This window comes from Achroia grisella, unplaced genomic scaffold (assembly GCF_030625045.1).
Source record: "Achroia grisella isolate CSIRO2021 unplaced genomic scaffold, CSIRO_AGI_Agris_v1 utg1573, whole genome shotgun sequence".
NCBI classification, from domain to species: Eukaryota; Metazoa; Arthropoda; class Insecta; order Lepidoptera; family Pyralidae; genus Achroia; species Achroia grisella.
The window spans coordinates 748032-766747 of record NW_026712655.1 but is presented as its reverse complement, the minus strand read 5'-3'; the positions used below and the strand labels follow the sequence as shown (position 1 = coordinate 766747).

At 29.0% G+C, this 18716-nt stretch overlaps 1 protein-coding gene across 1 annotated transcript in view; it reads left to right on the top strand.

Moving 5' to 3' along the window:
• The window catches only part of LOC131841123 (uncharacterized), a 65845-nt gene that overhangs the window by 14468 nt on the left and 32661 nt on the right, over positions 1-18716 (top strand). The window lies entirely within an intron of this gene.

Genomic DNA, 18716 nt, shown 5'->3' with positions numbered 1-18716 from the left:
TAGTAGTATAGATAATATGTATATACAATTTTATAACGTAAACATATAACACATAAAGATAACCTCAGCAAATTGTAACAAAACTATTCACACTTTACGGCACTTACCTATTTTAATGACTGTTATAAATTAGTAGTACATCGCTAGCTGGTCTCTTAATTAATATTAATTATGATTAAATATGGAGGTTCTATATATGTACTTCATTTATGATAATGTATATGTTGATATGTTCCATATGTGTAATACCAGTCGATTATGTACTCAAATAACTAATGAGAATATAATTTGCTATTTGTAGATGATTACATATTATTAAAATTCAAGTGTGTATTGTGTAAAAGTACGGTTGATGTTATTCGGCTCATCTGGTGCAATACCATAAATTGATTTTAACATTAAATTGATAGATTCATGAAGAATAGTGATTGTATAAAAATATTTATTTTTATTACAAGTATAAAGTAATATTTCTCTAGACTTTGTAACAAGTTATCTGTATATGAACACATATGTATATTTTATATCTGTCAGCAATCATAAGCATATATTTGTAAGCTGTATTTCAGTTGAAGACTGATATATGGCAGTAAAATTACAGGATATGGAGACATAATAAGACGTAATTTCCTCCAGAATGACAACGCATGGGTGATATCACGGTTGTCATAATTAGTTTTTGCTAGATTACATATAATTTCTAATATATGAGACGAAGTCGCAGGCCGTTGCTAGTTTAAAGTAAATCTTAAGTCGTAGGAAATCGGAGGACTCGGGTGCAATTCGGCCTTTTACCGTTATCATCATGTTTCCAATTATTATTTATTAATTAATATTACCAATTCAGTTGTTTGTTCCACAGCGTTGTATTCATCAAGGAAGCGAAATTCTAGAATTCCAAACTTTGTGAATTGTTTGATTGGTTTACCCGCAAGGGTTGAATGTCAAAGGAGCAAGACGGTGTTCGACAGCATTCAGTTTTGCCCTACGTATACCGTCAATAACAATGCTAAGATAGTTGGTTTGGATTTGCATTTGAGTTTGAGTATCTCTAATACAGACGGACTCAATATTATAGCAGTTTAGCCTTACTTCCGAAGGTGGGTTCGAGTGCTCGAACGAAACAAATATTTCTATTGATGAGTATGTTTGTTAGTATTAGTCAGGGTGTTTTAAATCTATATTAAAAATGTAAATAAAATGGTATCCACAGCAGTCTGGGTTTGTATAGCACTGTATGATTTGTGCTGGATTATCTTATATCTATTATTATTATTTTGATTCTTACTAATTATTTATATTAATATCAAATTAAAAGGAGAAGATGCAGTTCGTCAGTATTTTAATGTAAGTGGAACGTCAAAAAAGCTATATGAACTATTATATATATGTATGTAGCCTACATATGAGAACAGTATTATAGACAGAACATTATCTTGTGATACCCGTAGTATCTTGTGATACTCGAGAATGGTAACTTATGAGTTGCCATTCTCGAGGTTAAGGAGGAGGCGGTGAAAATATCATGTCTCTTCCACATTTCCTTCATTTCGTAATTAACTGCCTAATGCCCAACAACCTAAAGCTTATAAAGCAAGTTATTTAGCGGCGGACATAGTTCAGCCTGAGTAATTCATATGTAGTTGAAGGTATTGAAAAAAAAATATTTTGACATGTCATTAGATTTACACATGCCATTCATGATTATTGTCCTTTGTATTAGAAACAAAAGTTTATAGAACAGTATCTTTTATAAATATAAATATATGTATAAACTAATAATAAGTACGTGTACGATACTTAAGTATAACGAAAGTATTTCATAATTTTTCTATATAAATAATTACAGATTTAATTATTTAATTTAAACTAGTAAAAATAAAATATTAATACTGCATTTTCATATACATAAAATATATATTGAAATCTATATACTAAAAAATAAAAATATCTCTAACACTTCACTGCAGTTCACAAGGATGACTTTGAATACCCTTGAACTAAAAAATAAATTTGAACATTAAGGTCGTTGGACGTCTATATAAACGTAGCTTTAAGTTCTATTTTTAAATGCAGAAAAAAATATTTGTTTTATATTGAACCTTACTGCAAACGTTACTAAGTCCAAGTTTATTTATTTAATCCTAAGGGCTGGATTCATTAAACTGGGTATGACAAAGCCATTATCCAACAAGAAAAAGTACCATTACAGTGAGATATCTCAGATTTCTTAAGTGATAAAAAACAGCCTATTTATATAGGCCTATTACATACCATCTCGACTGTTATCACAGGTAGACCAGCAGCAGTGTTAACTGTAGATATTGTGGTAAACGCAACAATTAACATGCCCACATTTCACTGGGTAGATACATTTCAATATAACGTAGCAGGAGGCTATTCTACCACATGTCCCTCCGATTTTTTGTCTACTTCATTTAAATAAACTAAACATTTTTTTTTATTATAGAATAATAAAGCGAAAAGATGACGAATAATATTCTAGTGGAAATAGCAAAAACAACAAAAAGTAGTGATTCTGTAAACTGGGTTATGACTTGAACGATTGAAAGCAATGAGTTGAATGGAGTTCTTTTTTATTTGTATTTATCTGTTTTCTATATATCAAAAATATTAAAGTATTAAATACTTTGTACTAAGATGGTTCATTGGAATCGATTAGTCCTAAATCCAAAACCAGTTTGATTGTACTGTGGTATTTTATTGAATATACTCTAGTCTCCACGTCACGTACATATAAGATTTCCACAAACCACTCAATGGTCGATAGTGCGGTGTTTGGGGATCCCTTGTAACTTACTTGGGAAGTGCAAATGTGTGTTCTCGTAAAATGAGACCTTTATTTCTGTGGCCAATTGATTGTCTACTTGGTCGTTAAGCATAATAAGTATAGATACTATATCTGTATTTAGACATATCGTAATATTTTTAGACGCATTTCATAAATTGTCGCTATAAATGGTCCTAACTTATGTTCATACATGGAATTCACTGACTTTACAATATATATTGATAGATTTTGTAGAAAATCATAAACATTCCCGCAAAACAGTTGTGTGAGTTGTGTTTACATAAAATAGTGAGATGTGGTATTGATATATGAAGGTTCGTGCCTTCATAAGTAAGGTAAGTTCCTCTAGACGTCAAGGCATGATTATTAATAAGACTAAAACAGCTACATGTCGGCATAATATCCCTGATGCCACTTATTATCAGGGATTTCTTGCAGTTACATAAAAAATATAGTAATTATTTTATAGTTACAATGACATTGATAACTTCTATTATGTAAGTCTCCATTAAACTTTTATACTCGATTTAGATCACGCAATCGAAACTATAATGCTTTTGACTAACAAGGTTACTTAAACAATACTTTATAATACAATCCAATTGTCCGGATGTCTCGTCAATACCTATTATAAAATTCTTGTTTCAAATAGAAGTATATGTAGGTATATATAGATAATTTCGATTTAACACTGCTTATGATCTGTAGACAGTGGAACTCTTATCGTGTAAAATTATATTAAAGTACTGCAAAATGATATTTAATATTGTTCGTATTAATTTTTACATAAATATCTGTTAACAAAATATAACCAATTGTAGTGTTACTGTAATATTATATAATTTTCAGTATACTACACTTATTATTGTCAAGCCTAGCGTATATTGCATGCATCTACGTATATAATTTAGCTTTTAGACACACATAGTGTTGGATTACAATCCAGTGTTGTACCAATAGCACGCTTTTATGAAAATGCCTGTACAGATTATGATCAGTGACATTTAATAAAAAATGAATTAATAAATATAATAATATTATTAAAAAAAAACTATTATATTATTATTACCTTAAGCGGACGATATTTTATTACAGTTATAAATTAAACAATTATAATTACGAAACTCTCCAGGCATAATGTTTTTTAATATTAGTTTATTTGCTAATGAATAAGTGTATTTTGTTAGTTCTTTTTATATATAATGTATTAATCAAATTTCAAATGGAGTGTAGATTTAATTAGTCACCCATATTATACCTCAATATGCTATATACAAAGACACGTAGACTATACATGAATTTTCATCCGTATGTTGATACTTAAGCTAATGTATAACCTGAGACAGGTATTCATTATTTCCTTTTATGAAAGGTTATAACAATATTAGTATGTTATTATCTTTCCTTTCTTCTCGTATAATACCAGTAGCTATTATAATAGGATTCGTACCTATTATATATATCTATGGTTTTATAATATATATAGGTAGGTACATCAATTTAATCAAGTATGATAACCGCTATATCAACAGTCATATCGACATTTGAGATATAAAATAAAAAAGGTCTCAGAAAAACAATTTTAATATAGTTAATGCTGCCCTTCATTGCCCAAACATTAGTTGCTTTTTTAAGGGTGACCACCTTAATGACCTATTGCTAAAATTATCTAATATAATTTTTAACATTAACCACGATGGTGCGAAACAAGCATACTACCCATCTAATGGTAGGTAAATAGTTACCGTACTCTATAGACGCCTGATACACCAGGGGCGTCAATGCGTCTTGCCGACTCTTAAGAAACCTTAAAAAACCCCATGCTTTAGTATAATTCATTCCACAATGTAAGTATACGCGGGAGGTGATGAGAAAAAGGTTCTGAGATGTGATATAATTTCATCATAATTCCTCTAATCATTTCTACATGAAACCTTAACAAATAGTCACACATACAGTTCTCATCTCGTCATGATTTTACTAAGTTATTATATATAAAGTTAAGAAGCAGTCACACGAGAGTTCACATATTGTTAAGTGGACTATTGAAATTTGTAAATATTTTTACGGCGAAACATAAATATTACGACGAAATTCAGAAGGGTTCGATAAATACGGCAAGATGATGTTCACGTTTCAATAGTCTTTTATTCAATGTCGTCCAGTTCAGTAAACAGTTTTAGATGGGAAATAGTACCAAAAACTCAACTGTTGCTTTTCCCAAATCAATCCATTGATATTAATGTATTAACAGGAATATAGCGACGCTGTTCACGTGAGTTCTAATAAAAAATATTTGATACATTCATATAGACAAGTTCATAAAATATTCAAAGTGAAATTAATTTTTTTTATATATATATATTTATTATATATACATATATTGGATTTCGAATACATTTTGGAATGTTATTCGCTATTATTAACAAAGCAGGGCTCATATATTTTACTTTATGATGATAATGAATATTTTTTTAATATTCTTATTAAACGCTAAAAATAATACGTGTAACACACAGATAGACAGTTTTCGCCTCGTCACAATTTTATTATATATAAAGTAATAAATAAAATTAGAGAATTATAAAAATATTAGTAAATTATTGGAATTGTATGTCCACAGACTTCCATGAAAATTATTTATGTATTTCTTATATATGTGCTCTTCTATAGAAAAATATTGGAATATCTAAAAGCGCCATCTAGTAGATGTCGAACGAAATTCCTTTGAAATATTAACGAGAATTATAGCACAAAATTCGAGTCTTCCAAGTTAGGGTAATGAATCACTAAGTTACGACGCTTTCAATTATTTAAACCACGTCCATGCAATTTGCGTTCACTTCGTTATAAATACAAGATCATGCTGACCGTCAAAATATATAGCGCCTTTAGTCGTTCGTGACTGCACGCCCCACTAAACATATTTCTCCTGGCTCTATTCAGCGATTATGTCGCGGTGCTATTTATGACCTATTTATATGATAGGAGCAGGAAGCAAATGATTGAGTTCACAGATTTCTGACACGCTAAAGGCACTAAAGGTGATGTGTGGCGAATGATTTATTTAGAATGTAATAGCAGTGTTTTACGTTAGAAGTTGGTGTAACGGAAAGAAATGGATTTGTTACCAGTTAAGAGGCGGACTTTTTCCTTTATTTCAGACAATGTAATGGCCTATATTATATACACATTTTAAGTATGTCAATAATTATATGAGTATATGTTAATAAATTAATGTTATTGAATCTATAGTCATAATATTGGCGGCAATTTGCTACGGTAGCGTAGATACACCCACACACTCTCTTTGGCCAATAGTCTTTCTTTATGAAGGTTGACAGCATTTTGGTTTAAACCCGAGCCATAGATACTTTGAAGCTCGAGTTGTGACTCGACTAGCTGCGTCATCCTCAATGTCGGGTTACTCTTGGTCCGGATGTTGTTGACAATGTCCTGTTCTATGTATTTGTATTTTGTATTAAAATATACGTAATTTTCAGTTTCGTCCGTTTGCCTAGAATATAAAATTTACTATTAAAATTTAATTGGTCCAATGGTTTCATAACTTGCCACTTCATATCATGTCTAACGACATCATCTTTTTTTGAGATAAAAGGTAGCGTATGTTCAACATCGATACACAATCTATCATCAAATGTCAATAAGAGTTTAAACATGTAAAGGTAGAAAGACATAAACATAATGGATTACGAATCTGACATAGTATAAATACAAAATTTAATTCGAATAAATATTTATCAGTTTCTAGAGTGTTCGTGCAGTAAACACTTAAATCTAGTACCTACTTAGGATAATTTGATTCGCTACGACTATTTAGCATTACAGTTATAATATGTAAAACAGTTAATACCTTCAACATTACCATATTCCTTATAATATGACATTATAATTATATTAAACAACGTTACGATGTTTATGATAAATTATTCAGCAAATATATATTTTACGAAGGAGTTTTCAATACACATGACAGTTGCTTATTAACTTAAATATTTACTAATATTCATATATATAAGAGTTGTGTATTTGACAGGCTGAAATGGGTACAAAATATATACTTTGATGACTCGCACAGCTCAATGGGTTCGCCTTTTTTGTCGGTACGGAGCTTAATACCCAACGACCGTTTTTAGACGCGTGTCCCTTTTCAAAGAAAATAATAGCATTTTCGTAGGTTTTTTAGAAAAATTGGATAAGTGTTTCATTTAAAATTTAAGGCGAAATATACAAGATATCCTGCTTATAATATCCCAAACTCATATAACATTAATAACTAATTATACCTTCACCTAAATGCTTAGATATTCTAGTGTCAAATACAGATATATCTTCAGACTCCTTATAATTCAATATTATATTATATATACAAAGTTATGGTGATATACTTTTTTACATTCATAAGTGTAAAAAAGTATACCACCATGACTTTCGCATAAAATAGAAACAAATTTACAGGCGAAATGATGCCAAATACCACAAATGGACTTTAATTAATTGCCTGTAGATATAAAAATGTTTCGTCAAAATGAACATAAGTTTTAAAAAGCCTGCTTTGTAAGATGTGTTTCGGATGCAAGGTTAAGACGGTGACTTTAGGTTTGAGATGATATCTTATTACTTAGGAATAGCAACGAATGAGTCGCGCCATTCAGAAGATCGGTGATGCTGTTCATATATATAGGCGAGGGTTATTATTTACGATCAGATAGGCCATCTCCTTGTATGATATTCCAAATAAAAATTGCTGTAAAATAACTTAGAACAGCATAAAACCAACGAGCATTAAAAGTGTCCCAGATTATTTTTGAAACGCAGACTTTGTAATAAAACGTAATATTTATTGAAATATTATTCCACGGGTAATCAAGATAAATATACCCAGCATTAACTTAAAATTACTTTATTAAAAACAAAATTAATAGAGACCTTTACGACGACCCCTCGTTTTCTTGAATCTGAAAAAAATATTTTTAAATGCCAACACAAGAAGGAGAGTATTATATATTTAATGTTTTAGCTTTTCGGTGAATCTATCTATCTGTGATAATGTACCTATCAAACAGATGGACTAATCATAACATATTTGGACTGGCTTAATCTGATATTTTTTTATTCTGTTAACTAGTAGCTCTTGCATAACTTTTTTATTACTTAAATCTATAATAGTATAACAGTATAACGTTTTAATTATATTATAAATATATATACCATGTGAGTAATAATTATTACCAATCTCTGTTGATGCATTAATAGAAAATATATTTATACTAATTTAAATTTAGATACTACAATAATAAAGCATACAATCGCTTTATTATTGTAGTATCTAAATTTAAAGTGTATATAAAAACACAGAGCAATTAGTAGGTATTCCATATAAAATAATTGGTATTATAAGGATTAAACCAAAATTTAATATATATATATATGTAATAATATAAAACACTACTAAATATCTTGAAAATGCTCACACAGAAACTGTTTTGATTTGATTTTATTGACGACGACGACGATTTTATGATTGATTATATCGTCAATAAAATAGAAAAATACCATTTTTCAAATTTAGAAGCCAGAATTGCTCCTTTTATTAAATTAACCACGCCGTCTTAACCATTATCTAAATACATTTAAAATGATATATACCATAATACTTCTGTGTAAATTTAAAACCTTAAAGGAAAAAAGAATTTAAATTAATTAAAAAAAACTTTAAATGCTTGTCTAAAAACGTGTACATTTTAAATATTGACATTTTTATATTCAACCGACGATATGTAAAACCGTAAAAATGAATGTATTCAAATAAATTATTTGCAAATATGATGTACTGAAAAAATATTTGTTACACAGAAGAATTTGTTATACAAAAAAATATTTTGTTTCTAATGACATTGCCTGGATAAGAGGATAAGAGAAGAAAATTCCTTTACACGATCTTAATTTGAATTATTCATTCAAAATAAGAACGCTTCTTTAACACAGACAAACTGTTACCTCTGTTTGTATATTATTCTACAAAACGACTTCAGAATATTTATATATGTTGTATAAATCTAGACAGTCATCTATTCGTGATGTATTTATGTGTTTTGCCACAAATTCTTTGCTGCATTTCTGATAATAAATATCTCTGTGTCTCATTCAGGATGCAAGTTGCCCGCGATTTTTCCTTTGACTTGTGATAAATTGTTTTATTTTATAAAATGAGTACGAAAATACAGAACAACCGTAGGAATTGAAGTTACTTCGCTCGTATTGAATTTATAGTGCATACCGCTTTGCAATGCAGTTGCAGTAGTATTTGTTTGTGATATCGAGTAGACCGCTCCATTTTCAATCGATTTAAAATAGAGGAGGTACGCAACTTCGATTTATTGTGTAATCCCATCTGTGATTCTTTATATATATAACTATATGAGTATATATTATGTGATACAAATTATTTAATACCATGTAATAATTGGAACTAGTTGTTGCTGTTTCGCAATTATTTTCTTTTATTAAGGATTTGTAGTCAAAGACCGTAAAAGGGAATATATAAACAAAGTTTTAAATAAATGTGTATGTGTGTTAAAGTGGGAATATATTCCATATCTAATATATATTTAGATATTAATTTAAGGTATATATATACGTAATTTATATATGTATGTAATTAAAACCTCACGCTTAATTAATATAATTTATAATATACGTTACCTGTAAGATGAATTACAATATTTGTCGTATCTGAGCTTGAAGTATTAATTATTAATACATTTTCTATTTAAATTGTGAAAGAATTTTTAGGCAATGGATTTTATCTCGAAAAATGTTTTGTATGAATTAATACGTTGTTAATAAAAGTTCTATCAATACTATACGTTTTTAAAGTCTACGGTGAGATCGAATTCGGCGAACTTTCATCCGCGTGACATTTATAGCCTGTATTGTTCTGATGTATAATCTACATTATTGAAAAGTTTCATTAAAATGTATTCACAAAGTTCCACGTTTATAATGTTAGTTAGATGTACCTTTTTATTATTATATATATTTTTTCTACATAACTACAAGCGATACTTAGAAGGACTAAGATTTCACAGCCCTTAAATCCCCCATCCATCCTGTAATTTCAGTGCCTAACCGCACCCTAAAACTGAAATATGGTATACAAAACAGGCGTCTGAAATAGGTGAGGAGACTAAGATACCTACGCAGACAACTTTAAAAAGCCAATATTTTAACAATTTTAATTTTATATATATAACGTATGTTCTTCGTATAGTAGGTACCTATATTGTGATACTTATCTTTATTACAACTCTTAAATAGTTACTTGGCAACATACTCTGGCACCCGTTTGTTCTTCCAATTTTTCATCTTGATATATGGCTTACTGGCCACTTGCGAGTTGAATAGTACAAAATTTTGTCCTAAATGAGTAAGTAAAAGATGCAAAAAAAGAGATAAAAGTGATAGAAACATAGTTTTAGTAGAAAAATACATTTTCTAGATATTCTCTTTTCAACAGTTTTGGCTACTTTTCAATTCACATTGGACAAACAACAACAAAATATTTTACATTACATACATTTTTTTATTTATGAGATTATAGACATCCATATTAATGCATTTGTTATATTGTTGGGAAAAGATTTGTTGGCAATGTGGACCACTGACCCTATTATAAACAATGAACGATATGAGACAAACCTCCAGGTATACACTCTCTAAAAGCATTTAGATTAATTTTTGGACTGACTTCAATCTCACTCTATTCTCTTCTACCGATGACGTGCTAGAGTATACCGAAATACAGGCGGAGGAAATATTCTATTACCCTATATAAGAAATATATAAAAATATTTTAACTACGTATTAATATTGATATATATAGTATATTTGATTTAAAACTGATTATATATCCCTAGTACAATGACTGTCGCCTGTCAATTACAGGTAGTTAAATAATCTAGACATTTCGTTATGATGTATAAAAAATATACATTTATAGTGGTATAAGTTTTTAAATATAAATTAAATAGATAAAATTAGGGAAATTCGTCATGTATTACATACCTAAGATTCAATTCTAAAATATCCTCTTGAAATACTGAAATCTAAATAAACTTACAGCAATACAAACAAGGAGACCTCAAAAAGTCAAACGCTTAACACTGTTTACTCAAACCATAATATTAATGAAAGTGAATTTAGTACTAAACATGTCTGCAGCTGTACTTTTATGTTTTTCAACAGAACTACTCTAAATCTGTCGTTTGTGAACGTTTCTGTTGACCATAGAGGGATGGCAATAAAAGTCTACAAACAGTCGTAATAGATGTTTAAGATTTAGATAACATTGTACACATGGGACCGCACGCTAGAGATTCAACCGATCTACAACAATATAGTTTTTTTTTATTTTGATTTGCATTTTTATTTGAAGGGAGCCTCAGTGGACTTAAGGGTATATATACTACAGCACTTTTTTATTACTGAGTATTTGTATTGGTCCGGATGTTTTCTATCTATATTACGCATGTACTTAAGTACTATTCATCAGTCTAGTACTCGTACCTATACAAGCTCTACTTAATTTGGAACTAGATAGCGCTGTGTGAATTGTTCCTTAGGTCATAAATTAGTATTATGTTATTATTATTTATATCAAAACTATTTTAGCAACAACGATAAATGGTTCTTTCATTATTTGACTTATGGCAGTATCCATCTCGATTATAAATGTATATAGACTAATAATAGTAGTTGGGTTTGAACGTAAGCATGTTGTAGATATTAAAAAAAGCATATACTTACTAATATCATATGAAAAATTCTGCATTTTTACTTATTCTTTAAATAATTTATTCTTTAATTAATTACGTTACTCTCAGTTTATATGTATTATTAATAACATCATAAATTATTCATTTAAGTTATTGTCATTAATTTTAAGAATTTCTTTAAAAAATTCTTTTAAAATATTTGTATTACTTCTTGTACATATAATGGCAATTTGGTTAGGAATTTAATTTTTTTTTGTTATCATTTTGCCAGAAAATATAGCACCCATACACTATACTGTATTGTACTCTGCTTTAACATATTATTATCTACGTCTCACACACTACTGCAGGAACCATGTTGCCATAAAAATGTTTTGATGGGACGTCTAAGCCGTAACATTCCTTGGATACTACGAATAATAATATGTCGAACATTAACGTCGAGACATCCCTTCTGTCACTGTTCACTTTTTTTTCAATCGTAAAACAACTTTGAATGATTCTTAGAATATAAATAATTTTATGCTCTACTTGTGACTTCAAAAGCGTATAATTTGTTCGTCTCACAATACTTTTACTAGTATTAATTTCTTACTCCTTTGATGTTTTTAATTATTTACGTAGCTTACAAATGATACAAAGTTAATGAGTATTCATTTATACTAACGTTTATAAAGTTTGTATGTTCGGGGTAATCTCCAGTGCTACTGATCTGATATAGTTTTTTATTTTTATTTTTGGATAGTTCATTTATCCTTAAAGGATAAAGGCTGTATAACATCATGCTACCAACCAATAGGAGCAGAGCTGTAACGAAAAATGTAATGTGCGCGAGTCAGCTAGTATGTCATAAAAACAAACGTTACATTTCTGTTTAACTGTAATTGTAAATAAATGGTATTATATTTGTATAAATAGCACCAAGCATATCATTTATTCATGTGACACATGTCCCTTATATGTGCTACCATTCAAGAGAACTAAGGTGACATTCCTCATACCCTGAAATTTCACTACTATCCATGCTGTATATGCTGCTACTATCAAATACAGCGTACAAAGGTTCTATAATTAAGTGTATAAAAAAAAGTAGAATAAAGAAGAAATAAAACTATATACAATGAATTGTATTTACTTCTTATTTTTAATTAAAAAAAGTCGTAAATTATTAACCTAAGTTATTTTTAAAGTGACATTGATTTATTATATTACAAGTGAATGAGAAATTAAAGTATAACTTAATCAAAATTGTCTTCAACTGGCGTAGATACAACTGAGAGTGATTTATTACAAAGTTTTTACTTAATATAGAGAACAGGAAAGCTAAAAATGAAATATTTCACTCGTAATGTACCTATATTTTAATGAAACAACAAATTGAATTCAATCAAAATAAGATATTTCATTTCCAAAGGATTTGTCTGAAGTTAAAAAGAAATGGACTTCAATCTATATTTAATATAAAGTCTTGTTTTGATACGAACTGAAATCATTAAGGACCGCACTCCATTTTCCTCTTCAGGCGTCCTGTTCAATGAACGAAATGTTTTTATAGGAGGTTTCCGCTACAAAAGATTAATTATATTTGCCAAATCGTGTACTTGCATTTTTTAACTGAATCTCTTGTATAATACAAATATTTCTTTCATAATATTTGAACTTAAAATACTAATAATAATAATAATCTCAGGACAATTCACACAGCGCCATCTAGACCCAAGTTAAGCTTGCTAAAGCTTGTGTTATGGGTACTAGATAACTGATACATATACATAGATATTTTTTTTGTAAATACATACATATTATACATAGAAAACACCCAGACCGATACAAACAATCATACTCAGGAATACAAATGTTTGTGCCGTGCGAGAAATCGAACCCGTGACCATCGGTCGTAAAGCGGTGTGCTAGACCGCTAGACCACCGAGGTTGTCAATTTGTTATAAAATAGGGTAGTATAACGTTATAAAATTTTGAATCTTCTTTAAATAGTATTTGCTTACTAGTAAGTACTAATATTATAAAGACTAAAATGTGCCTGTTTGTTTGTTACCTTTTCATGACTAAACGCCTGAGCTAATCATAATTAAATATGATATCAAGATAGATTATATCACGGACACGGGCTATCTTTTAACTCAAAAATAATCTGGAAGATTATAAAAGTTTGTATTGTTAATCGATCCTTTCTAAAGCCTATCCATTAAAAACTCATCACCTATAACACAAAATGTAATACTCTAAGTAGTAATTCTAAGTAGACATTGTCAGCTTGTATGATAATAATTATGCTGGAATCTGGTATAGATGATTTTAATACTATATCAAGCAATTAATTAAGACATATTGAATATCTCCTATGGACCAATTATTACCATAAGTATATTGTGTTACCCGTACCTTAGAATGATATCTATCAGGTTGTTAGCTAATATATTACAATACCAGTATATGATACCTACATCATGACTAGAAGTCGTGATACCCACTTCTTATTGTCGTCTTCATTATTAATAGTTTTATCCCAAGGTAAATTATTAAATAATTTTATTGTCTGATATCTAGTATTATGTGTAACTATTGTGAATTTGAGTAATATTTGGAACTGCAGATCTTTTCTTCTAATACTTTCACGGATGAATATTTCTTCGTCAGTCTCTGAGTTAAGTTTTTCATCAAATTACAATTAGTCACTAAAATATACAAGGCAGTTTTAAAATTCTTAATTTTTTGTAGTAATTTTTTAATGAAAATGCGGGTTATTGTCCTAATTGTCATTTTTTGAATCACGACAGAATTTACATTACAATGGAAACTATTACCTACCAGTAACCATTATTTTATTCGAAAGTGAAATGTAAGACTACGTTTGCATAGTGCGTAGGCATACTAAACTGCATGTATCAGTACAATTATGATCTCAATAAATCAATATGTGCCACAAATATTTACAAAGAAAACACAATGTTTACAGCTCCGCATGATACAAACAGAGGCGCCTCTCTGAATATGTACATACGGTAATTACTTACGTACTCATACGTACAATGCTTGATATTGTATCTAATTATAGCATCCAAGACTGGAGGGGTTTATTAAAATAAAACACATTGAAAGCTTCCAAAGACAATGCATGAGTATTTAAGAGGAATGTAAGTCTAAAAATAAATTTGAAGTGCGCCCTTAACTAGTCGCGTTTTGAGTTCCTCGCTTGTACGGTTGTACAATCTTGGGTCAATGCCAAATGCGAAACATGGCCGTTGAGAGGGGAGAATTTTAAGAAAAAAAAAACAAATATTTTTTGTAGGTGTTTTCTGGTAATATATTGCAGCTCTACTGCGGCTAGAAATGTGGTTGATTTTTTAGAATTAGTGATAGAAAGTGGCTATAGAATAGACAGTTATGTAGGTATATCATGGTTTCCGGCGTTGCTTGCGCTAGTCCTAAATTCATATTAGTTATATATACACAGTTTAAAAAAAAATATTACATTTTCAAACCTTTTGTTAAAACATTATGTTTCATGTACGATTAGTATTATAAATATAAGTGTATCAGTAGTATTATATAGTATTCTAGTATAATATTATTTAAAATATTAAACTTAAATAATTATTTTAAGATTTTATTAGTAATAATAATAATAAATTCTTTATTGTGCACATAGAAGAAATACAATAAGAAAAAAAAAACAATAAACAGAAAATTATGAACAAAAGGCAGTCTTATCGCTATAAGCAATTTTATACAGACAACCTGCAAGATAGGACTAACATACACGGAAGAGGTAGATGGCACACACAAGACACTATAATTATCATATATACATATATATATATATATATATATATATATATATATATATTTATAAATAAATATACATACATATATACAACATATTGGAAGATTTATTACTAGATATGTGAATATAATAAAGTTAAGAATTTTAGCAGAGAAAAAATGTATCATCACAAAAATATACGACATTTTTTTCTTATCGATTTTGATTCGAGAAGGATTACTTGGGAAGCGATTTTGTCACTTTTGCGAATTTTTAAATACTTTTTAAGTGCAATAAAGTCCTGATTTTTAAATTATATTATGTCACAATAGTTGGCATATGTTATGCGAAACTACTTGAACTCTCCGGTCTAAGAAACCGAGTGTAAAATAGAGGCCTTTGTTAATTGGATTTTCGCCAATAAATTTGCTAGTGCAGCTGGAAATTATACACAATGTTTACGGAAATATACGGCCTTAACCGTCTCTACGTAGCTACCCTTTCTTTTTTTAGTACTTTTATTAATACGGGCCTACTTTATATTACTTAGAAGTATTAGTATTCGTAATAGGATATATTCCTATTTTTAATTAAAATATTTACACATATAAAGGCACTTAAGTTAAAATTAATTGATTTTATAAAATCTTTCGGCAAGATGTGCTCATACTCATGGATTCGAGGCGAAACGAAAATGTGCCAACCAACATTTATGTGACATAGATTGATGGCGTGCTAACCGTGTCTTCATCAAGTTCAGTTCTCATTATATCGTGAGTGCCACCCCTTAAACGGGATGCATGTTAACCGCAGCGAAACAGATGCTCACCGTTTGGTACAAGTGGGTTTAATTTGTTTATAGCTTCTAAAAAATAATTTACTCCAATTATTTCTTTTAAATTTTAAGCAATATGAATTAGTAATATTGTATATACTAATTCAAGATGTCTGAACATGGTAAATACGTTTCCATTATCTGATCATAATTATTTAATAGTATCTCAAGGATCTTGTCTAGTACATATAATATATCCAACTTTTGTTTTTTCTTGAAATACAGTAAGCACTATTTTAGTATTTTACTTTATTATTCTTTTGTGAAATCCGTTCAATTGCTAAAATACCTGTCTTTATATCCATTATATTTCATATTGATAAATTAGTGAAAATGGTTCGTTATTTATTTTAAAACTTTTTATGAATATATCGAGAAATGTAAAGCAATTGTTGTTTACATATTTTAGTAATGAAAAAAATACTGATGTTAATAATAAAAAAATAGAACTAAAATACAGACTGTTTGCCACTTATTACTTATTGATTACAAATATTTTCGTTTGTATATTAATCTATAATGATAACCTTAGTTATAATATCCTATACTATACCAAAAATATGAAGCGAATTAGAATTATCTCTTTTTGAAATCGGTAGTAAATCGATGGTATCGTTATTGAATCATATTATATGGGGCAATAATCTCCGAGGTCATGAGGTTACACGAGTAGCTCATCTGAAAGTATAATTTGCCGGCTATTAGTACGGAATAATATTTCAGGAAATCAGCAAATTTCCCTAAATATATTTGTTAATCCTTGGCAACTAATTCCAGCTTTATCGAAAATTTGAGGATGGAAGAATTTTGGAACGCATAACTTAATTAAATTAGGAACTTAGTGACAATAGACTGATGAAGGTTTATGTCCAGATGTGGATATGGCAGATAGATTAGTATTGTTAAAATATGTAACTTAATGTGTATAAATGTTTAGAATAAATATAATAAATAAATAGTGTAAATATAATAAATAGCGTAATGTAATTAAGTTTCTTAATAGTCAGCAATGCAAACGTGACATCAATAGTGTTTCAGACATACGCTACGGCCTCAATTTACTATAAAGTTAAACATATCATTTATGGTCACTACTTTGGTATAAAATAAAAGTAATTTAAAAAATCATTTCAATTCTTCGGTCAATTCGGTGGTCTACTTCTTTAATTATCTCTTTTACTTTTGATGATCGCGTGTACGATCTCTACATAAAACAAACATTTCTATGTCAGTTTGTATTATTTTAAACATTTTTCTATGTATTTCATACAATACAAATTTATTATTTCTCTGAACCACATAATATAAGATCGAAATTAGATGTCATTAAGATCAAGAAGTTTAGTTGTAAAATATAGGGAATCGTCTGAATTTTATTCATCTTCAATATTTTTATTACTAATAGTACAGATAAGATAATATTAGATATATTATTCTCTAAATTGTATACAATAATTAAGATTTTTTGTTGGAATAAATTGATGTAATATACTACTTTATTCGGACATATTGGCCAAGCAAAATAAATAATCAATTACAAAAAATGACAATAATTAACAACCATTAATAAACAATATTTCACGGTTCAGAATTAACAAAGATATAATTGCATTTCTTGAATATCGCCCACGCTCGCATCTATGACTTGCAACTTTTACCACAAAACAGTATGACTGCCACGTGCGGCCTATTACGCCTCTCGTCGACTATGAAATACGAGCTTATTCTGTACTATAAATAGAGGACACCCTTAATGACCCGTTGTTCAAGTATACATTAAGTAGGTATACGGATTACCTCTAGGTGTTGTAAATATTTTTATCCTAAGAACTTTATTATCTACCGCGCGAGTGTTGCTTCAAGTTTAGAGTATATGATGTCTTATAACATAAACACGCTAAGATTTAGTGACTGGGTTTATATTGTAATTAAAATTAAATTATGGGCTATAAACAATAGACAGATGTTGGGTATGTGATTATTGTAATGGCTTTCCGAATTTATGGTTGTTATTTAATAATTAGGTTCATATAATATGTAATTTGTATTATATTGGATTAGTAATTGATATATTGCATGTAATTATAATTTACAAGACAATAAGCTTACGATATATTTACAACGTTTTATTATTACTTAAAGTTAGGTATTCTCAAGTTATATTTGAGAGAAAGTATTATTAAAACAGAATACTTCTACAAAACTTTGTTTGTCGATACAGAATTTGTAATAGAAAAGCCATCCATACTAATAATAATAACCACGAAAGTATGTCTGCGTATTTGTTAACTTATTACGAATAAATGGATCTTAATTAAATTAGTTGTGAATATAGATTGTATCTGGAGAGCTATCATAGGCTATATTTTATGTAAAAAAAAAGCAGACAAAGTCATGAATAGCAGTATACTATAACACTAAATCCTAGAAACTATATGGCTATTTTCTAATTTCTGTCCAGTAAAATCACTATGTTCCGGATAAACA